The sequence below is a fragment of the Solanum pennellii genome, chromosome 3, assembly GCF_001406875.1.
Source record: "Solanum pennellii chromosome 3, SPENNV200".
In the NCBI taxonomy this organism is placed as follows: domain Eukaryota; kingdom Viridiplantae; phylum Streptophyta; class Magnoliopsida; order Solanales; family Solanaceae; genus Solanum; species Solanum pennellii.
The window spans coordinates 2,651,163-2,675,978 of record NC_028639.1 but is presented as its reverse complement, the minus strand read 5'-3'; the positions used below and the strand labels follow the sequence as shown (position 1 = coordinate 2,675,978).

At 36.4% G+C, this 24,816-nt stretch overlaps 2 long non-coding RNA genes across 14 annotated transcripts; one reads left to right on the top strand and one right to left on the bottom strand.

Annotated features, from left to right (window-relative positions):
* Nucleotides 1-491: 491 nt before the first annotated feature.
* LOC107012574 lies at nucleotides 492-17,322 on the top strand. Of its 13 annotated transcripts, XR_003577398.1 has the most exons (4): nucleotides 492-3,660; nucleotides 3,777-3,843; nucleotides 3,944-4,572; nucleotides 5,324-10,960. It is a non-coding gene; the product is annotated as an uncharacterized LOC107012574 (long non-coding RNA). The 13 variants fall into 13 exon arrangements; XR_003577393.1 differs by adding an exon at nucleotides 13,871-17,322 and having other exon boundaries at nucleotides 492-4,572; nucleotides 5,324-13,752; XR_003577397.1 differs by adding an exon at nucleotides 16,187-17,322 and having other exon boundaries at nucleotides 492-4,572; nucleotides 5,324-15,567.
* Nucleotides 17,323-17,651: 329 nt separating this feature from the next.
* Nucleotides 17,652-24,426, bottom strand: LOC107012452. The gene is made up of 2 exons (XR_001456041.2): nucleotides 19,369-24,426; nucleotides 17,652-18,404 (listed from the first exon to the last, which is right to left on the bottom strand). It is a non-coding gene; the product is annotated as an uncharacterized LOC107012452 (long non-coding RNA).
* Nucleotides 24,427-24,816: the final 390 nt, after the last annotated feature.

Sequence of the window (24,816 nt, the reverse complement as noted above, 5' to 3'; positions counted from 1 at the left end):
ATGCCCTTCAACCTTGGGTGTGCACAAGTAGACACTTAAACTTGAACAAATAGACACACATGTTCTACATGTCATCCTACATGTTATTTTTGTCCTACGTGTATTATGCCATGTAGGACTCATGTGTTTATTTATTTAAAAGTTGGATAGTTAAAGTGCTTGTTTGTGCATTATGAAAGTTGGAGGTCAAAGTTAAAATTTGAAGCCAACTTTAGGATCTAATATTTGTATTATGCCTATATTTATTCATGTATGTATATTTTCTAGGTGATATGAACTTATATTTTATCATAACTATTTAAATAGATTCTTCAATTTTTACGTAGGATATGACAAAATAAATATTCTAAAACTCAAAATGAATTGACATTATTTTAGTTACGAAGAATAAAATCACATAAAATTATTCTCACGTTGAAAATATCAACATTCATCGATCTTAGTATTTAACAGAACAACTTAAATTTTAATTATTAAATTGAAATTATAAATCCAATACTAAATTGGAGACCCTCTTGAACAAGACTTTCTTTTCCTTTTAATTTCTATCTTCTTTGATATTTGCTTGAAACTTTAATTTTAACATTTAGATATCTTCAATTTTTGCCCTATTTTACACAATTGGTGCTCCCTGAGAAGCAACAAATTGGAGCATAGCCAAAAATGGAAGAAGAATGAGGCAACAGAGAATTTGGGATTTTCTGTAGTAGGGTGGTTGCCTATCTCTGCTTTGCCAGTGATTTCTTCATTAATGGAACAAAAAGCCAACAACCCTTTGAAATGAACAAGAAAAGCAAACATTATTAGTAATATTTACTTATTCCAAACACACATAATCATACTATTTTTCCTTCTCCTTCTCCTCTCTTTGTGCTGCTGAATGTTCATGTTGTAATGGGGCTATGATGATTTTGATTGATTCCTTACTGGGCTATCTTCAATCACGGCATTGAGGAAAATCCGACCCGTATCTTGGCAGGGCGACCCGGTTAAGGCTTTGAATAGCAAACTGGTGTCTGCAGCCATGGCGGCGTCACTTTTCTCTTTTGTTTTGTTAAGAAATACAACAATATCTGAGCCCTTAATAATAACCCATTACGGGTTTAAGCTGAAGAATGAGGCATCGGAGAAATTGGGATTTTCTGTGAAGGGTGGTTGCCCATCTCTGCTTTGCCAGTGATTTCTACCAAAAACATCAACAGCCCTTTCAAATAAACAAAAAAATAAAATAATAATTGGATGAACTTCATCCGAACACATTACACACCCCTATACTTGTCTTGATTCTGATGATGATGTTGTTGTTAAGGGGCTGTGATGATTGCTTGCTTCCCTTCTTGGCTATGTTCAATCACGGAATTGAGGGAAATACGACCCGTATTGGCAGGGCGACCCAGTTAAGGCTTTGAATAGCAAACTGGTGTCTGCAGCCATCTCTGCGTCGCTCTTCTCTTTCACTTTATTCAAATACAGCAAATCTGAGCCCTCAGTAACCTGTTTCATGGTCTTTGATGGGTTTGCGTTGAAATTTCAGCTCTGAAGGTTGAGGCATTGGAGAAACGAGGAATTCAATAGGAAAGAATGAGGCATTGGAGAAACAGGTCATTCGAAGGTGAAAAAAACAAAGAATTTCCCCAAACACGGAAAAGGTTAGCCCAGAAAGAAAGAAATGAGGCAAAATATAGAGAGTTTGGGTTTTCCTTTAAAGCTTGTTAGAAATGGTTGTTAATCTATTATATTGTATTGTATTGTATTGCTTTGTGTTGTTACTTAACCGATTTGGCATGATCAAGATATTACCTTATTCTTTTTCATTCTCATTTTGTCTTTGCTTATAATTTAATTATCTTCCTTTATTCTTTATCATACCAATTTATACTACTTGTAAACTTATAACCTGCATCCTACTATTTTCATAGGCTTCTCCTTTAAATTATTGATGTGCGACATTATTGAACGACAAAAAATGATACAATCCATCCAAACATTGTGTTCATTAAAACAATATGATACAACACAATCCTATACAATGTCATACATTATGAATAAATATATAACAACGATCCAAACAGAGTGTTGAAGGGTGGTTGCCCCTCGTTCTGCCACAAAGTGGAAAACGGATTTAACTGTTGTGGATATGAACCATGAAGAGGCAGTTATGATAATTATATTTGGGCTAACCAATTTGGGCATGGAGATGACCTGTTCCAATCTTGGCGTGGCAACCCAGTATGAAATGTGATTGAGACTTCTCTCCCATGCAACTGGCGTTTGCAGCCATGTTCTGGCTGGCTTCTCTTTTGCCTCATCATAAAACACATCTGGGCACCTTTTGCTCGGAAAGAGAGGAGAAAAAGAATGTTTTTCTGTGATATAATTTTAGTATATGTTGAACCTGCCATTTTCTGATACAATAATGTATCACGATGTGTTCCGTATTTGCTGAACATAGCATAGAAGGTAAGAAAAATGAGGAATCATAGAGGTTGGGATTTCCTGTAAAGGGTGGTTGCCCCTCTCTGCTATGCCCATGATTCTCCATTCATAACCAAAAAAACCAACAACCCTTTGTTATAAACAAAATAAAATAAAATTCTTTGTGCTGCTGCTGCTGCTGCTTATCTTGTAAAGAGGCTGTGAAGAGTTATGGTCTACGTTCAATCTCGACATTGAGAAATATCCGACCTGTATATTGGCTGCGGGACCCAGTATGTCTTTATGTAGCTAACTGTTGTCTGCAGCCATGTTGTGGTCACCTTCTCTTTTGCTGTGGTACAAAAACTCAAAATCTGAGCCTATGACCATTTTCATTGTCTTCAAGAGACAGTTCATTATTGAAGGTGAAAACTTCCAAAGAGTTTACCCAAAATACGGAAGGTTACCCAGAAACACTGAAAGAAATGAGGCAAAACGGAGTGTAGCGAGACTTTCTTTAAAGGGTGGTTGCTCCTATCCGTTTTTCCATTGATTTTCCTCCATTATCAAACAACCAACAACGCTTTGTTTCATGAGAAAAGGAGAAAGAGAAAATACAAAATGCAAAATGGATTTAACTTATATACACATCTTTTCTTGTGTGTGTGTGTACATGTGTTTACTGTGTTGATGAAAGGTACATAAAGAGGCAGTGATGATGATGTTTCTATATCTGGGCTAACCAATTTGGGCATGGAGATAACCCATCCCGTATTTTGGCGTGGCAACACGGTATGGCCTGTGATTGAGACTTCTCACCCAGGCAAAGCCATGGCTTGGGTGGCTTCTCTTTTGCCTTATCATAAAATACATTTGAGCCCCATTTGCTTGGAAAGAGGAAAAAAAAGGAACTTTTCCGTGATTTAGTTTTATGTTGGACCTGTAATTATCTGCTACAAGCTATAAATCATCTTATAGTCCCAATGTATCACCATATTTGTTCACTGTCAGCTGATCATGGCCTTGAAAGGATGAAGAATGAGGCGTCATAGGGATTGGGGTTTTCCTTAAAGGGTGGGTTGCCCCTCTGCTATGCCAGTGATTTCCATTGATATCCAAAAAATTAACAGCTCTTTGAAGAAAACAAGATAGGAAAAAAACAAAATCGTCATCCAAACATGCCCTTTTGGAACAGTTACAGTCATTGCATTGAGATTATTGGACCCCACAAATGGGATACACTGGGTATGTTTTTTGTTGTTTGAGTATATTATTCATAGCTCGCTTGGATGGTTGTTATCGTGACAGTGTTTCTGTGCCCTTCAAATATTTTTCTTTTCTTTTTTAATGCTTTTGCGTAGCATTGTATGTTGACGGTGGGAGTGGTTGAAGCGATGGTGTTGAGTATAATCAGTCTGCTTGAAAGAGGTGAGACAATGATTTTGATCAAATTTTAATTCCCTTCTGAGCTGATTAATTGCACATTTGAGGTTATCTGATCCTTAAAGATTTTCTTATGGTCTTGCAGCCATGGCATTGCTGGGACTCTCTTTTTGAAAGTTGATGTTAGTGTTTGTTTTGTTCTTTCTCTTTTATTTGGCTCGTAGCTATACTCTTCTGATCCCATTGATGTTTGAAACGCTTATTATGTCGAGATTTTTTTTTATTTGAGTCGGATGTATGACAGAAAATGAGTCTTGTCCATAAAGATTGGGTAAGGTCTAAGTACATCCTAACCTTCGACTACACCAAGTATGTTATTGTTGAATGGATGATGAAAATAGCTTTTACTAACATTTGTTAGCAGTCTTATTGACGTCTTACTGTGATATTTTAGTCTTTGCTTAATTTTACTTTGAGTTTGAGATTTTCTTTATTTGTCTATTTATGATGTTTTTGGAGTTCGCTTACACTTTATACATATTTAATAGCATCGATACTACTAAATTGTATACTGCTAATGTTTCTACTGCAATGTTTTACTTTTATCATCTTGTTTTTGGTTTCACTAAATTGTATATATTCTGAGCTTTTAGTTCTTTAATATATGCCAAAATTGTTATATTATTTTGTGTATTAATTTTAGCAGAGGCTTTCTACTGTTCGGCTGCAACTTCTCTTAAATGGAGTGTTCCCAATTAGGCTCGTCTGCGTATTGTACGTATTGATTTCACTCTCTTCCTCTTAGTACACATTGATTTTAATTCATTGCAAGTATCCCTCGAGCATTTGTTGTTCTTTAATTTTTGTTCTTTAGGCTTTTCAAAATTCCGGACTTTCATTTGGTTCCCGATGCCTACTGGCTATCTAAAAAGTCAAGTTTGTCATAAGCCATGAAAAACCTTTTCCTGCCTCATATTGTTTACCAAACTATAGAAAAAGATAAATGAAGAGAAATATGTATAGAAGCAGGACCGGAAGAGAAGACAAAATTACTGTTAAATGATTGTGATTCTGTCTTGTAACTCATGTGGCAATTTTTAGTCAACAGTATTAGTGTGTCAATAAGATGATGAAGAGGTGTATATTATTATGTCTTTCTTTTGCTTCTGGATTTGCTCCTCTACGAATTAAGTTACTTAAATTGTATATTCATTGAAAACACAAGCTTGCAAAAAGGCTTCTTACAAAGTGAAGCACAATTTTGCAAGCAAGTACTTTAATCTTATTATCTTTGATATTTGCTTGAAATTTTTAATTTTAACATTGACATATCTTGTTCTTTACACAGGTTTTGTATATTAATTTTATTAGTAGTAATTTAGTGTTTCTAAAATTAAGCTTAACAAATAATCAAGGATAATCAACTCAATTAATTTACTTCAAAAAAGGCAAATAGTTTATCTATTGATTGACCAATATGCCCCTGATTCCACTTCCCCAAAATTTTGCCCTATTTAACACACAGGTACTCTCTGAGAAGCTACAAATTCGAGCATAGCCAAGAATGGAAGAAGAATGAGGCGACAGAGAATTTGGGATTTTCGGTAAACGGTGGTTGCCCATCTCCAGTTTGCCAGTGATTTCTTCGTTACACAAAAAACCAACAACCCTGTTAAATGATCTAGGAAACACGCGTAAGCACTCTTCTATCTCTTCGACTTCTCTTTCTCTGCATTTTTTGCTGCTGATGTTGTAATGGGGCTATGATGATTGATTGCTTCCTTTCTGGGCTATGTTCAATCACAGCAATGAGAAAACCCCGACACGTATCTTGGCAGGGCAACCCAGTTAAGGCTTCGAATAGCAAACTGGTGTCTGCAGCCATGGCGGCGTCGCTTTTCTCTTTTGGTTTATTAAGAACTACAGCAAAATCTGAGCCCTCCATTTCGTGTTCTTGAATGGTGATTTCATTCTTGGGTCGGAAATCCCATTACGGGTTTGAGACGAAGAATGAGGCATCTGAGAAATTGGGATTTTCTGTGAAGGGTGGTTGCCCTTCTCTGTTTTGCCAGTGATATCGCCATTCATAACTAAAAAACAACAACAGCCCTTTAAAATAAACAAAATAAATAAATAAAAAATTGGATGAACTTCGTCCGAACACACACCTGTACTTTTGATGTTGTTGTTGTTGTTGATGATGTTGTAAAGGGGCTGTGATGTTTGCTTGCTTCCTTTTTGAGCTTTTTTTCAATCACGACATTGAGAAATCCGACCCGTGTCTTGGTGGGGCAACCTGGTTAAGGCTTTGAATAGCAAATTAGTGTCTGCAGCCATGACGTTGTCGCTCTTCTCTGAGCCCTCAATAATTTGTTTCATGGTTTTGGATGGCGAGTCTTCTCTGGTGGGAAAACCTATTATGGGTTTGTGTTGAAATTTCAGCTCCGAAGAATGAGGTATACAACAAATGGGAAATTCGAAGATTAAAAAAATAAATAATTTCCCTAAACATGGAAAAGGTTAGCCTAGAAGGAAAGAAATGAGCCAAATTTATCTTATTTTATTCTTTACCATACCTATTTAAAGTAGTGTTTATCCCCAAATTTGATGCCCTTTTTCTATATCTTGATAGTCCAAAAATTCCGAGGCTATGAAGATTATCTTAAAAACGACTGAAAAACATTTGAGTTAATTCCAAGTTGTGGCTTGGCAAAGAAAACTTGGAAGGTCTTTGTAGTCCCTTCTTACGAGGCAACCAATCTTTGCAGCCATGCCTGTTTTAGCTCTGTTCTTTGATTACATAGGCGAAAATCTGAGCCTTCATGATCTGATCACTGAAACAGTATCTGTTAGGGGCTTTCTTGAATTGATCTAAAAATTCAGTTACTGCTTTTAAATCTTAAAATTGATTTTATTTTTCAAAAATGTTGTGGGATAATTTGGTTTTCATGAAAAGAGTGGCGAAAAATGGCATGGTCTCGAGTCTTGATGTCTTCATGTCTCCACTAACTTATTTCTGAAATTTGGTGACTGGTCCCAAGCAAGATTGATGATAGCTAACACAGGTGATGGTGAATGTTGATAGGAAAGTAAAACATTCATTTCTGAAATTTGATGACTGGTCCCAAACAAGAGTCGATGATAGCAAACACAGGTGACGATGAATGTTGATAGGAAAGTAGAACTACTTTTAGCTTCAACTGACAAGTCTATCTAAAGTTTGGTCTGTAGTTAACTTGGTTTATTGGTCTTTCTTTTTCATTATCACTTATCCTAATGTTAGGTAATTATAACTTCTATGCATCATGAGTATATCTCTTACAAAGAATCCCTCAAATTGTCAATGCATGGTGAATTCTCTGTTAGCGCTCTTTTGTAAGTCAGAATAACCTTGAGTCTCACTGGACTTTTACTTGACATGCTCAAAGCCTCTTGTTGCAAGGTCTTTAGCATCTTGAAGACAATTACAGGTATTAGTACTCCCTGCTGTTGTGATAAATTTTTAGTTGAAGGATGAAGCTTGATTCTAATATGCCCAAGTATTCAAATGCAGAACTTTTGCCTTACGATTCCAAGAATTCTGGGAGGTCATTCTTTATTTTGCACTTTCTTGTGGTGCCTTTTGAGACTCTTCACTAAGAAAATCACTGTACATTTAGTTGGAACAGGTGTGAGAAGGGGAGGAAGAGGTACTGAGAAGTAGTAGTATTTTAATATCGTCGTCTGGAAATATTTGATGTTTAGACATCTCTTTTTGCATTGTTCTGTAGAATATGATATTTGGAACATGTTATCTCTACTTTTGGCATATGAAAGCTGGTGTATGGGAAACTGAAAATCCATCAAAAAGGTTTGGGAATTAGTACCTGCTGCTATTTTTTGGGGGATCTGCAATGAACGGAATTGTAGATGCTTTGATGAGATTTTAACACCTACACATCAAGCAAAATGCTTTAGTGATTGAATAGTTATGTTGTGTATATGAGCAAGCATTATCTCCCTCTCTTGTAATTTTTGCTTGCATCTTCTGGATGCCTTAAATGAATTACTTTTACTTCATCAAAATAAGTATTCCCAAGGTCAAAGCAAAAATCCCCAAAAAACATTCTTTTTTGTTGATATGAGTTGCTCATCCTGACGATGTAGTTATTTTGGAGGAAATCAGCTGAAGACCAGCTGAGTGCAATGTACATCTTCTTGGTGCACGGACAGAAAACAAATTGCTTTATTATACTTAATAAATGGGGCTTAAAGACATAGTTTCATGATGTTTAACCATTTTCTTAATCTTGTCCAAATCTTGCAGACTCTTTCGGAGATGAAGAGAAGGAACACTTTCATACCCGGGTCTGCCGTGGCTGTAAAAAGTAAACTCTATGCATGAAGTTGTCATTTGCATAATGATATGCATAGTACTTTAGGGCATGGAGAACTTATTAAAAATGGTTTGTGATTTCTACTTCACCTCTATTTTTATGTCTTATCTTCATTTTAACTTAATATTTTCTGAAATTCTATGCATGTTGTTAATGAGCAATTGTTTGTCATCATCAATTTATATGTGAAACTTTAGGTTGTCCTATGGCTGTGAGTTAAAGAAATGAAATTTGGCTCTCAATGTGTCTAAGGTGAAATATTATTGTTGTGATTCTCCAGTGTTGTGAAAAGCGCAGAAAAGCGCGCTTCAAAGCGAGGCGACCCTTGTGCGCTTTTTTATCTTGAGGCGAGGCGATCTGAAAAAAGCTCTCGCTTCAGATGAAGAAGCGAGAAGCGACCCTAAGGCAAAAGCGCAATAAAGCGCGCTTTTTATAAAAAAAGCGACAATTAGTTTTTTTTTAAAAAAAAATTAGGTTTTTTTTTAAAAAATAATCTAAATATAACCTTCTCTCTCCTCACGACTCTTCTTTCACGACTCTTTCCCTTCTTTCTCTCCTCGCGGCTCTTCTTTCACAATACTTCTTTCCCTTCTTTCTCTCCTGACGATTTCGCCTGAGGCTGCCTCTCTCTTCAACCTTGACCGCGACTGCAGGTAACTTTTTGTTCATCTGTTTTTTAGCTAATGTTTATTAGTTCATCTCTATGAGTTTCTTTTCTCCTGAAATATACAATCTTCGCCTGTGCTTCATCTCTTTATCTCTCTGAGTTTCGACTACTCTAGTTTTTTCTTCTTCTTCTCTTCTTTTCTTCATCTCTGCTGCCTGCTCTGTTTCTAATTACTGACTGCTGCCTCCTCTGTTTTTTTTCTTCAATTCTTTTGCTTTTTTTTTTTATCAGTCTAGCAACCTTGTTGAAGAATAGGAGTTTGAATCTTTGTGATTTAATTATGTTTTTGATTTTTTGCTTTATATGTTATGACTTATGAGTATTTTTGCCTATGTAATTTCTTTCAATCTAAGACTATATTACCTCTATTTAGTTATTTAATATTTTTTTATTTTTATACTAAATGTCGCTTTTTTTAAAAAAAGTGCGCGCTTCGCTTCACGCTTCTCGCTTCTGTGAAGCAAGCCCTCATCGCTTTTTTCCGCTTATCACAATCGATGCTGAAACAAAAGAAAAGATAGAAGAAGAGACATAGATAAGAAACAATTGGCAACCAAAGGATGTATTAATCCAATAACCTCCAATCTAGATTGAGGATTACTATAAACTGGCATGTCAATGTGGTACTGTGAACATTGCTATAGCTTGTTCATTTGTCTTTTTCTCGATACATTCACTGCTGCCACTGACATTTATCAAATTGGTTGTCCATATTACACATCTATTGCTTGAACCCCGGAATTTAACAAAAAATGAAAAACTTTTTTGTTCGACCATCTTTGTTAGCTTTTATTTCTATTTAAACATGAAAGTTTTTTTGTATAGACTAGGAAATGATTTTGTAAAAATGAATATTATGCAATAAACAAAACTTTAGATCACAAATATCATGGCCACATAGATCAAATCCAAGCTTGTAACTTTATTAAAGCTATTTAAATAGGTTCTTCAATTTTGACATAGGATATTATAAGATAAATCTATTAAAATTAAAATGAATTGAAATTGTTTTAATCGTTAAGAATAAAATCACATGAAATCATTCTTAAATCACCTTGAGAAACATCAACATTCATCATTCTTAATATTTAACACAACAACTTAAAGTTTAATTACTAAATTGAAATTATAAATCCAATACTAAATTGGAGACCCTCTTGAACAAGACTTTCTTTTTCTTTAATTTCTATCTTCTTTGATATTTGCTTGAAACTTTTAATTTTAACATTTAGATATGCGCTTCTTCACACAGGTTTTGTACATCAATTTTTTTTCTAAAATTAAGCTTAACAAATAATTTTATTTATTGACCAATATGCCCCTGATTCCACTTCCCCAGAAATTTTTGCCCTATTTTACACACAGGTGCTCCCGGAGAAGCAACAATTTGGAGCATAGCAAAAAATGGAAGGTGAATGAGGCAATAGAGAATTTGGGATTTTCTGCTAAGCCAGTGATTTCTTCATTAATGGAACAGAAAGCCAAAAACCCTTTTAAAAGAACAAGAAAAACAAACATTATTAATATTTTATTCTTCCAAACACACGCTAATTATACTCTTCTTCCTTCTCCTTCTCCTCTCTTTGTATTGCTGAATGCTGATGTTGTAATGGGGCTATGGTGATTGATTGCTTCCCTTCTGGACTATGTTCAATCACGGTATTGAGGAAAATATGACCCGTATCATGGCAGGGCAACCCAGTTAAGGCTTTGAGTAGCAAACTGGTGTCTGCAGCCATGTCTGCGTCGCTCTTCTCTTCTCTTTCACTTTATTCAAATACAGCAAGTCTGAGCCCTCAATAACTCGTTTTATGGTCTTGGATGGATTTGTATTGAAATTTCAGCTCTGAAGAATGTGGCATTGGAGAAACGGGGAATTCGATAGGAAGAATGAGGCATTGGAGAAACAGGTCATTCTAAGGTGAAAAAAACAAAGAATTTCCCCAAACACGGAAAAGGTTAGCCCAGAAAGAAAGAATGAGGCAAAATAGAGAGTTTGGGTTTTCATTTACAGCTTGTTTGAATGGTTGTTAATCTATTATATTGTATTGTATTGTATTGCTTTGTGTTGTTACTAAATCCATTTGGTATGATCAAGATATTACCTTATTCTTTTTCATTCTCATTTTGTCTTTGCTTATAATTTAATTATCTTATTTTGTTCTTTACCATACCTATTTATACTAGTTGTAAACTTGTAACCTGTATCCTATTATTTTCTTAGGCTTGTACTTTAATTTACTGGTGTGTGACATTACGCAACGACAAAAAATGATACAATCTAAAACATTGTGTTCAAAAACAATATGATACAACACAATCCCATACAATGTCATACATTATGAATAAATATATAACAACGATCCAAACGGAGTGTTGAAGGGTGGTTGCCCCTCGTTCTGCCACAAAGTGGAAAACGGATTTAACTGTTGTGGAGATGACCCATGAAGAGCCAGTTATGATAATTATATTTGGGCTAACCAAATTGGGCATGGAGATGACCCGTTCCAATCTTGGCGTGGCAACCCAGTATGGCATGTGATTGAGACTTCTCTCCCATGTAACTGGCGTTTGCAGCCATATTCTGGTTGGCTTCTCTTTTGCCTTATCATAATACACATCTGGACACGTTTTGCTTGGAAAGAGAGAAGAGAAAAAGAATATTTTTCTGTGATATAATTTTTGTATATGTTGAACCTGCCATTTTCTGATACAATAATGTATCACCATGTGTTCCTTATTAGCTGAACATAGCATAGAAGGTAAGAAGAATGAGGAATCAGAGAGGTTGGGATTTCCTGTAAAGGGTGGTTGCCCCTCTCTGCTATGCCCATGATTCTCCATTGATAACCAAAAAGACCAACAACCCTTTGTTATAAACAAAAATAAAATAAAATTCTTTGTGCTGCTGCTGCTTATCTTGTGAAGAGGTTGTGAAGAGTTATGGGCTACGTTCAGTCTCCACATTGAGAAATATCCGACCTGTATATTGGCTGCGCGACCCAATATGTCTTTATGTAGCTAACTGTCGTCTGCAGCCATGTTATGGTCACCTTCTCTTTTGCTGTGGTACAAAAACACAAATCTGAGCCTAATGACCAGTTTCATGGTCTCCAATAGACAGTTCATTATTGAAGGTGAAAAACTCCAAGTAGTTTACCCAAAATACGAAGGTTACCCAGAAAGAATGAAATGAGGCAAAACGGAGAGTAGTGGGACTTTCTTTAAAGGGTGGTTCCTCCTATCCGTTTTGCCATTGATTTTCCTCCATTATCAAACAACCAACAGGCCTTTGTTTCATGAGAAAAGAAGAAGGAGAAAATACAAAATGCAAAATGGATTTAATATATATACAAATCTTTTCTTGTGTGTGTGTACACATGTGTTTTCTGTGTTGATGGAAGGTACATAAAGAGGCAGTGATGATGATGTTTCTATATCTGGCTTAACCAATTTGGGCATGGAGATAACCCATCCCGTATTTTGGCGTGGCAACACGGTATGGCCTGTGATTGAGACTTCTCTCCCAGTCAAAGCCATGGCTTGGGTGGCTTCTCTTTTGCCTTATCATAAAATACATTTGAGCCCCATTTGCTTGGAAAGAGGAAAAAAAAGGAACTTTTCCGTGATTTTGTTTTATGTTGGACCTGTAATTATCTGCTGCAAGCTATAAATCATCTTATAGTCCCAATGTATCACCATATTTGTTCACTGTCAGCTGATCATGGCCTTGAAAGGATGAAGAATGAGGCGTCATAGGGATTGGGGTTTTCCTTAAAGGGTGGGTTGCTCCTCTGCTATGCCAGTGATTTCCATTGATATCCAAAAAAATTAACAGCTCTTTGAAGAAAACGAGATAGGAAAAAAACAAAATCGTCATCCAAACATGCCCTTTTGGAACAGTTACAGTCATTGCATTGAGATTATTGGACCCCACTTATGGGATACACTGGGTATGTTTTTTGTTGTTTGAGTATATTATTCACAGCTCGCTTGGATGGTTGTTATCGTGACAGTGTTTCTGTGCCCTTCAAATATTTTTCTTTTCTTTTTTAATGCTTTTGCGTAGCATTGTATGTTGACGGTGGGAGTGGTAGAAGCGATGGTGGTGAGTATAATCAGTCTGCTTGAAAGAGGTGAGACAATGATTTTGATCAAATTTTAATTCCCTTCTGAGCTGATTAATTGCACATTTGAGGTTAACTGATCCTTAAAGATTTTCTGATGGTCTTGCAGCCATGGCATTGCTGGGACTCTCTTTTTGAAAGTTGATGTTATTGTTTGTTTTGTTCTTTCTCTTTTATTTGGCTCGTAGCTATTCTCTTCTGATCCCAATGATGTGTGGAAACGCTTATTATGTCGAGATTGGTTTTTTATTTGAGTCGGATGTATGACAGAAAATGAGTCTTGTCCACAAAGATTGGGTAAGGTCTAAGTACATCCTAACCTTCCACTACACCAAGTATGTTATTGTTGAACGGGTGATGAAAATAGGTTTTACTAACAATTGTTAGCAGTCTTACTGTGATATTTTAGTCTTCGCTTACTTTTACTTTGAGTTTGAGATTTTCTTTATTTGTTCATTTCTGATGTTTTGGGAGTTCGCTTACACTTTATACATATTGATAGCACTGGTAACACTAAATTGTATACTGCTATTGTTTCTACTGCAAAATTTTACTTTTATCATCTTGTTTTTGGTTTCACTTAATTGTATATATTCTGAGCTTTTAATTCTTTAATATATGCCAAATTTGTTATATTATTTTTTGTCTATTAATTTTAGCAGAGGCTTTCTACTGTTCGGCTGCCACTGCTCTCAAATAAACTAGTGTCAAAACTCACTTTCTGTTGGCAGGGTAGAATGCTAGAGCCTAATGGAGTGTTCTCAATTACGCTCGTCCGCTTATTGTACGTATTAATTTCACTCTCTTCCTCTTAGTAAACATTAATTTTAAATATGAAAATTCATTGTAGGTATCCCTCGAGCATTTGTTGTTTTTCTATATGGATTATTTTTGTTCTTTAGGTTCTTCAAAATTCCGGACTTTCATTTGTTTCCCGATGACTACTGGCTATCTAAAAAGTTAAGTTTTTCATAAGCCATGAAAAACGTTTTCCTGCCTCATATTGTTTACCAACTTTAGAAAAGATAAATGAAGAGAAATATGTATACATGCAGGACAGGAAGAGAAGACAAAATTACTGTTAACTGATTGTGATTCTGTCTTGTAACTCATATGACAATTTCTTTTAGTCAACATTATTTTTGTGTCAAGAAGATGATGAAGAGGTATATATTATTATGTCTTCCTTTTGCTTCTGGATTTGCTCCTCTACGCTTAAATTATGCATCAATACAGATTGAACTAAGTTACTTAAATAGTATATTCATTGAAAACACAAGCTTGCAAAAAGGATTCTTACAACGTGAAGCACAATTTTGCAAGCAATGTATTTAATATTATTTTCTTTGATATTTGCTTGAAATTTTTTATTTTTAACATTGACATATCTTGTTCTTCACACAGGTTTTGTATATAAATTTTATTCGTAGTAATTTAGTGTTTCTAAAATTAAGCTTAACAAATAATCAAGGATAATCAACTCAATTTAATTTATTTCAGAAAAAGGCAAATAGTTTATCTATTGACCAATATGCCCCTGATTCCACTTCCCCAGAATTTTGCCTTATTTAACACACAGGTACTCTCTGAGAAGCATCAAATTCGAGCATAGCCAAGAATGGAAGAAGAATGAGGCGACAGAGAATTTGGGATTTTCTCGTAACGGTGGTTGCCCATCTCCAGTTTGCCAGTGATTTCTCCGAACAAAAAACCAACAACCCTTTCAAATGAACCAGGAAAGCCCGCACAACTACTCTTGTTCCTCTTCCTCTTCTCTTTCTCCGCTCTTTTTGCTGCTGTTGTTGTAATGTGGCTATGATGATTGATTGCTTCCTCTCTGGGCTATGTTCAATCACGGCAATGAGAAATCTCCGACACGTATCTTGGCAGGGCGACCCTGTTAAGGCTTTGAATAGCAAACTGGTGTCTGCAGCCATGGCGGCGTCGCTTTTCTCTTTTGCTTTGTTAAGAAATACAGCAAAATCTGAGCCCTTAATATCTCATTTCTTGGTCTTGAATGGTGATTCCATTCTCGGGTTGGAAAACCCATTACGGGTTTGAGACGAAGAATGAGGCATCTGAGAAATTGGGATTTTCTGCGAAGGGTGGTTGCCCATCTCTGTTTTGCCAGTGATTTCGCCATTCATAACCAAAAAAAAAACCAACAGCCCTTTAAAATAAACAAAATAAATAAATAAAAAATTGGATGAACTTCGTCCGGACACCCCTACTTTTGTTGTTGTTGTTGTTGATGATGATGTTTTAAAGGGGCTGTGATGATTGCTTGCTTCCTTTTTGAGCATTTTTCAATCACGACATTGAGAAAATCCGACCCGTATCTTGGCAGGGCAACCTGGTTAAGGCTTTGAATAGCAAACTAGTGTCTGCAGCCATGGCGTTGTCGCTCTTCTCTATCGCTTGATTCAAATACAACAAATCTGAGCCCTCAATAATTTGTTTCATGGTTTTTGATGGTGAGTCTTCTCAGTTCGGAAAACCTATTATGGGTCTGTGTTGAAAATTCAGCTCTGAAGAATGAGGCATACAACGGGAAATTTGAAGACGAGAAAAACAAATAATTTCCCCAAACATGGAAAAGGTTAGCCTAGAAGGAAAGAAATGAGCCAAATTTATCTTATTTTATTCTTTACCATACCTATTTAAAGTAGCGTTTATTCCCAAATTTGATGCCCTTTTCTATATCTTGATAGTCCAAAAATTCTGAGGCTATGAAGATTATCCTAAAAAAGACAGGAAAACATTTGAGTTAATTCCAAGACGTGGCTTGGCAAAGACAACTTGGAAGGTCTGTGAAAGAGGATGAGAAATGATAAGTTTCTTGTTGTCCGTTATTACGAGGCAACCAATCTTTGCAGCCATGCCTGTTTTATCTCTGCTCTTTGATTACATAGGCGAAAATCTGAGCCTCCTACCTCAATTTAACATAACGTTTCATGATTTGATCACTGAAACAGTATCTGTTAGGGGCTTTCTTGAATTGATCTAAAAATTCAGTTACTGCTTTTAAATCTTAAAATTGATTTTATTTTTTCAAAAATGTGTGAGATAATTTGATTTTCATGAAAAGAGTGGCAAACAATGTCATGGTCTCGAGTCTTGATACCTTCATGTCTCCACTAACTTATTTCTGAAATTTGGTGACTGGTCACAAGCAAGAGTCGATGATAGCTAACACAGGTGATGGTAAATGTTGATAGGAAAGTAAAAACATTCATTTCTGAAATTTGATGACTGGTCCCAAACAAGAGTCGATGGTAGCAAAACACAAGTGGCTATGAATGTTGATAGGAAAGTAGAACTACTTTAAGCTTCAACTGACAAGTCTATCTAAAGTTTGGTGAGTAATAAACTTGGTATATTGGACTTTCTTTTTCATTATCAGTTATCCTAATGGTAAGTAATAATAACTTCTATGCATCATGAGTATATCTCTTGCAAAGAAACCCTCAAATTGTCAATGCATGGTGAATTCTGTATTAGCGCTCTTTTGTAAGTCAGAATGTCCTTGAGTCTCACTGGACTTTTACTTGACATGCTCAAAGCCTCTTGTTGCAAGGTCTTTAGCATCTTGAAGACAGTTACAGGTATTAGTACTCCCTAACGTTGTGATAAATTTTTAGTTGAAGGATGAAGCTTGATTCTAATATCCCTATTTAAATGCAGAACTTTTGCCTTACGATTCCAAGAATTCTGGGAGCTTAATCTTTATCTTGTACTTTCTTGTGGTTCCTTTAGAGACTCTTCACTAAAAAATCACTGGACATTTAGTTGGAACAGGTGTGAAATTGGGAGGGACGGGTATTAAGAAGTAGTAGTGATTGAATAGTTATGTTGTGTATATGAGCAAGCATTATCCCTCTATTGTAATTTTTGCTTGCATTTTCTGGATACCTTTAATGATTTACCTTTACTTCATAAAAATAAGTATTGTCAAGGTCAAAGCGAAAATCTTCAAAAAACATTCTTATTTGTTCATCTGAGTTGCTCATCCTGATGTTGTAGTTTTGGACGAGATCAGCTGAAGACCAGCTGAGTGCAAACTACATCTTCTTGGTGCATGGACAAAAACAAATTGCTTCATTATACTTAATGAATGGGGCTTTAAGACAGTTTCATGATGTTTAACCATTTTCTTAATCTTGTCCAAATTTTGCAGACTCTACTGGAGATAAAGAGAAGGAACACTTCCATACCTGGGTCTGCCGTGGCTGTAAAAAGTAAACTCTATGCATGAAGTTGTCGTTTGCATAATCATATGCATAGTACTTCAGGGCATGGAGAACTCATTAAAAATGGTTTGTGATTTCTACTTCACCTTTATTTTTATGTCTTATCTTCATTTTAACTTACTATTTTTTGAAATTCTATGTGTGTTGTTAATGAGCAATTGTTTGTAATCATCAATTTATATGGGAAACTCTAGGTTGTCCTATGGCTGTGAGTTAAAGAAATGAAATTGGCTCTTAATGAGTATAAAGTGAAATATTATTGCTGCGTTTCTCACAAGGGGAATCACAATGGATGCTGAAACAAAAGAAAAGATAGATGAAAAGACACAAGATAAGTAACAATTGGAAACTAAAGGATGTATTAAATCCAATAACCTCCAATCTAGCTCCTAACAGGTACCAAATACGGATAAATAGATAGACACATGAAAAGAAAATCAAAAGCAACCTAAAGGTATATTAAACGTAAAGACCTCAATTGATTAATCCACAATCAAGCACCCAACTCTTACAAAGAGCTCAAGGGAATCGATATCCCAAGCAACCCTCGTTTTTGAACAATGTTCGACAAAAGCTTACCAAGCTTTCTGCACTCACATAAGGAGTTAAATTTATCATTTATCAATATTCAAAATCAGTCTTCCTAAAATGAACCCTAAGACACCTATTTATAGTGTTAGGACTTGGGACTTATTACATAAATGGGCCCAAAAATGATCCGAAATGGGAGATGCGCCCAATGGACTCGGCGAGGAACTCTGCTCCTTGACTTGGCTGGGGAGCTACTTGAACTTTGGGCGGTCTGGGGACCATCACTCAATCCATTTGGCGATGCGCCAATGGCCTCCATCTCGCCGAATGGTCAGCTTTCCCTTATGTAGCTCCTTGGACCAGTTGGCGACCTTGGGACTCTTGCCAAAAGGGGTTTGGTGAGTCGCCGAAGTGGCTGTCCTCTCGCCGAATGGAGCACATCTTCAATTCCTCTTCCTCACTTCATTAGGCCTCCCACGCTCCAAGCTATCATCCAAGCATGGTGTTGCCCAATTGGGAGCTGCTTTAAGGTGCATATGTTCCCATGCAAGGCATGAAACTCCCCCCTCGTCATCCATACGTGTTCAACAGCCTCCATCCTTGTGAACGATCCATCAATACTTTGAAGTTCGTGAATGAATAGCCTTGAGGTAATCTGTATTACAAGGGGTATCACAATCGATGCGGTAACAAAAGAAAAGATAGAAGAAGAGACACAAGATAAGAAATAATTGGCAACTAAAGGATGTATTTAATCCAATAACCTCCAATCTAGATTGATGATTACTATAAACTGGCATGTCAATTTGGTACTATGAACATTGCTATAGCTTGTTCATTAGTCTTTTTCTCGATACATTCACTGCTGCCACTGACATTTATCAAATTGGATATCTACTGCTTAAACCCCATAATTTAACAAAAAAAGAAAACTTATTTGTTCGACCATCTTTGTTAGCTGTTATTTCTATTTAAACTTGTGGTTTGACTCAATACCAAGAAAAAGGAGCATTATTGGTTTCCTTATTCGTTGGACCAAATGACTCACAAATTAACGTGAACAAAGTTAGGAAGACTAGGAAGTTTTTTTTTGTAACATCTGTGAACATTACCATAATGACATTGATAACAAACGAGAATTACAACTTTGATCACCTAACTGCACAACATTCCTAGCAGTGTTATCAAGGCGAAGAACACAAAAAAGCTCTAAGGTCTGTGAGGGCTTTAAGCGTAAAGCGAAAATAAAGTGTGGGCTTTAATGAAAAAAGGCGCAAAGGGAGAAAAGATACAAATATTTATGTTTAGTCTAAGACTAATAACATGAATGACAAAAATATGACCAAAGAAATTGAAAAAAAGTTGACGATATAGTGAAATATCATTATTCAGTGTCACTTCTTCATACGAGGCTTATTGACAAGGAAATGTTTGCCTTAGAACCTTGATGACGACACTGAAGCGCACATAAAGCAAAGCGCACATAAAGCGAGGCGAAGCACTCAACCCGTTTCGAGCCTCGCTTCAGGGCTTAAGCGCGCCTTTGATAACATTGATTCCTCGTCTATTCTCTTCTCCTCACAACTAGTTACCAGTTAAAGTTTGAATAGAACTCTTACATGTATACAGTTTTTTTGATTCCCAAATCTAGCTATCCTGTCTATGAATTCCTTTTTGATCTGTGTTATAACTTGCTCCTTTTGTACATTTACTGCTCTATATATTTTCCAATTCTTTGCTCTCCAAGTGTGATATACCATAGCCCCCATAGAGCAGCAATTATTTCTTTCTTTGCTTTACTTCAATGCTTTCTTTTGATTTCCTGTAGTACCCGATCATTTCCAGTTGCTTCTATCTGTATGTGAGTCACTGCATGATTGCTTCATTTACCTTCTGCGTCCATACATGACCAAATAAATGGACTGTTGTCTCAACCTCATGTGTGTCACAAAGACAACACTCTCCTTTTTCAACCTTAATGTGCATCTTTATTAAATTTCCTTCGTAAGGAGTCTGCCCAGTGTAGCTAACCACAATATAAACTTGTGCCTTGGTTGTGCTATTCTATTCCAAATCGATGCAGCGTCTTCCAAAGAGTTCTCCAAAGCGTTTTAATGCTTTATTTCATTCTTCAATCCATTTAGTTTCTTCCAGTACCAACTACTGTTTGGAGGAGCAATATGAGACCAAATATTATCATCTGATTTCATATAGACGACGTGTACCCACTTGACCCACAAAGATTCTTTATGCTCGATTAATTGCCCTAACAGCTTCCGACCGAAGCAACATTCCAGTCATGGCAACCTTTAATGTTGAGCCCCCCGTACTTCGTAGGTATGCAGACCTTCTCCCACGAGACCAAGGCTATTCGTCTTTTATGTTTAGTGTGGAGACCAAGGTTATTCGTCTTTTATCTCTAGTACTTTCCCATAAGTAGGCCCTACAAATTTTATCCACCTCTTTGACAACACTATGGGGGTAGTATAAAGACAGATTCCCAGAAGTTATGTATCGAGAATATGACTGATGTTATCACTTGTAACCTTCCTGCGTATGATAACTTCTTCGAATAAGTGACAGTTATCCGCTGGGTTATTTTGGCAATCTGTTGATGACATTCCATCTTCGACCACTTCTTGGAGGACAAATCTGATTGGAAAAAAGCCAAGTGTAAATCCAGTTCTATTGAGTAGTGCTTCCTTAGTCTCAGTCATCCCTGCTGTAAAAATGCTGGACTTCTCCATAATCGCCTCTAATCATGTGAGCTAACTTAAGTGGCCAGTCCTTCAAACATTTTGTTCACGGATTTTACTTCCCCTTTACAAAACACCATACGACATCAACAAATATCAAATGTGTCAACTTGACTTGCTTACACATGGGATGAAACTTAAAGTCTGGCAATGACCTTACACTTTTTAGGATCCTTGAAAGGTACTCCATGACATGGGATCTCCTTGTCTCACCCCCTTTATCCTCTAAAATAGCCAGATCCTTCTCCATTCACCTTTACTGTGAACATAGGAGATGCAACACAAGTCATGATTTTCTGAGTGAACTCCCTTGGAAACCCATAACCTTTAGAGCCTCCTCCAAAATCTCCGAGCTAACCATGTTATAGGCTTTTTTGAGGTCTATTTTCATTAGGCACTGCGGGGATGTCTTCCACTTATAGTGTTTTTAATAGGTCGTGGCAAATCAAGACATTATGTACCATGGATCTAACCTGCATAAAAGCCGATTGGTTATCTACCACCAGGTAGTTAAATTGCATCCTTCAACCTGCTACATATCATCTTTCATATGCTCTTATAGATCACATTACAACAAGAGATGGGTCTAAATTGATTTCCATATTCTGGAGCACAAACTTTGGAAATCAGTGCAATATAGTCTAATTGATCTGCCTCAATAATTTGCCATTATGAAAGAATTCTAGCACAACATCCGAGATTTCACCCCCTATGATGGCCTAGGCTGCTTTAAAAGATCCACTCCCGTACCCATCTGATCCAGGATTCTTTGTACTATCTATCGAAAATATGGCATTCTTGACATTTTCATCATATAAAGCAACATTAATCTCTCCTTATGTTCAGTAGTTAGTATTGCCAATTATGATGAAACTCTGAAAAGTCTTAACTCTTGCATTACTCTTCCTCCCAAGTAAATTCTCATGTACGATACAAAGAGTTTTGCAATGTACATCAGTGTACTGACTTTTGGGGAATAGACAAAGTTACCATTTTCAAATTATTTTTTTTTGCAATGTCATCTGGATCAGATTTCCGCACGCCCTTCTCATCCTTCAACCGAGATGTGGCTTGTTTTAGTCCCCAGTACTTGATCACTGAATAGAAGTAATCTCTCAGTTTTAACCAATTTACTTTACTTCTTTGCTGGAGGAATAGCTCGGCTAAATAAGATGAACATAGAAGTTTATGATATTTTATCCTATCATCCTCCTGGAGGTCTGCTCTTGTGGGCTCTTACTGCAATTTTTCTTGAGCCTTCTTAAGTGACACCCTATCTTCATTTGCTTCATCAATGATATTCCTTAAGTGGCAAGTATTTAGATTCCTGAGCGCTTTCTTCAACATTTTCAATTTCTTAACAACTTTCAACATTTTGGAACCTTCAATATTAACTTACCATCCATTTGTGACAATGACTGATTACATAATTGAAATGATTTCCTTCTCCTAGATCTTTCTTCTATTAGTGATACTCTGGCTGGGCAATGATCTCTGATTCCTTCAGGCAAGAACCTCACCATAGATGTGGGCATAGAAGCCAACCATTCTCCTTTAGTGCATACCCAATCTATCTTTGAAAAGATTCTTGGGTCACTACTCTTGTCATCCCAAGTGTACTTGTTTCCTTGTTGGGGCATTTCGACTGGTGAGCAATTATTCACACGATTTTGGAAATGAATCACTTCTGACCAAAGCACTGGATTCCCTCCTATTTTGTCTTCATCCTTAAGGACTGAGTTAAAGTCCCCTAGAATCATCCAAGGCATTTGACACCCTTGAGATAAATTCTCTTGGTAGTTCCATAGATCCTTTCTTTCTTCCTTAGTATTAAATGCATACACCACTGAAAGCATGAACTTCAATTGCTTCTGTCGGAAAGTCACCTCGCAAGTGATTACCTGAGCAGTCATACTGATAGGCATCACCTGGTATTGATCAGGTCTCCAAGTGAGCCAAACTCTCCCATTATAATGATAACCTAGGTTGGTTAAGTAGTGCCAACCCCCAAACAATTTTCTCGCTACTTGCTCCACCTTGTTCTTCTTTATTTTGGTCTGTAGTAAGCCTACTAGACCCACTTTTTCAGTGTTGCAGAGAAGAGCAACCTCTTTCTGCTTATTCAGGCCATTTAAGCCTCTAACATTCCATCATAATATGTTAACCATTCCCAGACAGGGTTATGGTTTGACCTCTCCCAGTACTAGCCGTCTCAATTATACTCTTTGCGCTAGTCCCAACCTGATGTAAAGGCTGAAATGTGTTTGAATCAGTCACTTTATGCTGCTTTGTATGTTGTTGAGTAGTCTTGCCAACTCTTTGTGGTGTAACCCACTCTTCAGTTGGTGCCGCTTGTTCACTTTGGTTTGTTTGCTTGTTCATATCCCCTTGACTTTGCTCTTGCAAATTCAGTGAATTTTGGTTAACCCTGCTTGTTCATTTTCTGATTTACAACCTTTGCACCTATTGTTCGCTGCTCTTTCAACGAACTCTCTCCCTGGTTTTCCCTCGCCTTGGTGTTTTCAGCATTCTGGATCACTGGTGGAGGGGTTAGCTTTTTCCTGCAATCTCCTTCAGCATGCCCCTACTTCTTACATATGTACAGAGGTTGGTTTCCAATCATACACCACCCTTTGCTCCATTAGAGTACCCTTTTCGTTCCTGAAAGTAATTTTCTCTGGGAATTTGGCATCCAATTCCACTGCTATCAAAATTCGAGCATGGTTTTCACCCAATTTTCTTCTCAGTATTCTGATCTACCATTAATGGTTTCCCCACCAAACATCCTATCTTGCTGAGCCCTTAAGCACTCCAATATTTGCATTCCAATCCATGAACTTCACCCAAATCAGGACAGTATACCACTCTGTCCTTGTAAACTCCATATCCGCATCCCATGCCTTTACTATAAATGGCTTGTTATCAAAATGATAATGCCCCCTTGTATCACTTCATTCTTCCCTGCAGCTGTATCAAACCGAACCAAACGAAGAAGGGTAATCCCATTCTTCAACATCAACATTTTGTTTATTCCATGTTTGGCCCATACCCTTTAGTCACAGCGAAAGGGCGATGAGCCCCTAGTACATAAAATACCACAATATTTTTCCAGAATTCCAACTCCGAACCTATATCCTCAAGTTTGATTTCTACTATAGGTGCCTCTCCAGTTTGTATAGGAGAAATGTATTCTAGCTTGAACCCTGCATTAGATACTTTCTCCCATACCGACCCTTGCGATTTTGTGCGCACATTCTCCTCTTCTATTTCATCTGCCCAAGTCTTCTTCCCACTGCTGTAGGTGACATATTCCCAATTTGCATAGCCTCCCACCGTCGCAGAGCTTGTTGCTGTAGAACTTTATCATCTCCAACTTTCCAATTGCTTATTTGCAATGTATGTTCAACCTAAAATCTTAAACATATGTTAAGAGACTAATTTAATTTTAACATCTCGATTACAGTTTCGTTGGTAATTTTAGGATAAAACAAGCCTATACGATAGTATTTTTGTTTTAAAAAGGGCTACTAAAAGCAGTAGACATCAAAGAGGTAGTAACAGCATAAACTAAGTTATATTTTTTCTTGAAACTAAAACCAATATTCTTGTTTGCTAAAATTTTCTAATTTAGAAGTATTACTAACAGTTTTGTTGACTATATGCACTTTCTTTTTAAGGAGGAGATTTAACAGCCTGTTTTGTTTGCTACTTAAGATCTCTGAATTATTACCTCCCTCCTGCTTCACTTAAATGTGTCGTGGGATCGAAAGCTTGAATGGTGGAGTTGTAGCTATTATATAAAGAGGATGCAAATAACTTTGTATGTGTTAAAAACACGCCTAAACTATCACTTTTTTCGTTTTTTCTTTTACCTTCATACCTTATTTATTGGGAGCATAAGAATACATTTAAACTATCACTCATTAATAAAATTGTGTTGAATGTGATTTAGGGAGTCTTATAGATTTCCCAAGATTACGATCAGCCTAGCTAAAATTTTTTTTTATGATATATGTGTGTGACACAAGTCTTACGTATTCACTCTTTACTAAATCATAGAAGTAACTATTTTTGTATATTATTCACTTAATAATGATAAATTAATATAATCTAATGTAATAGTGATTACACGGATAAAATTTTGACATTGAAGTAGCTTTATTAGTTTACTTTTAATATTTTTTAATAAATCTTAAGTCAGATTTAGTTGATTGAGCAAATGAAGAAGAAAAATCTTTCACTGGATCCTCTTGTAATTAAAATTACGTAATCCTAATAATTATTGCTCACTAATTTTTGTTTTTGTTTATA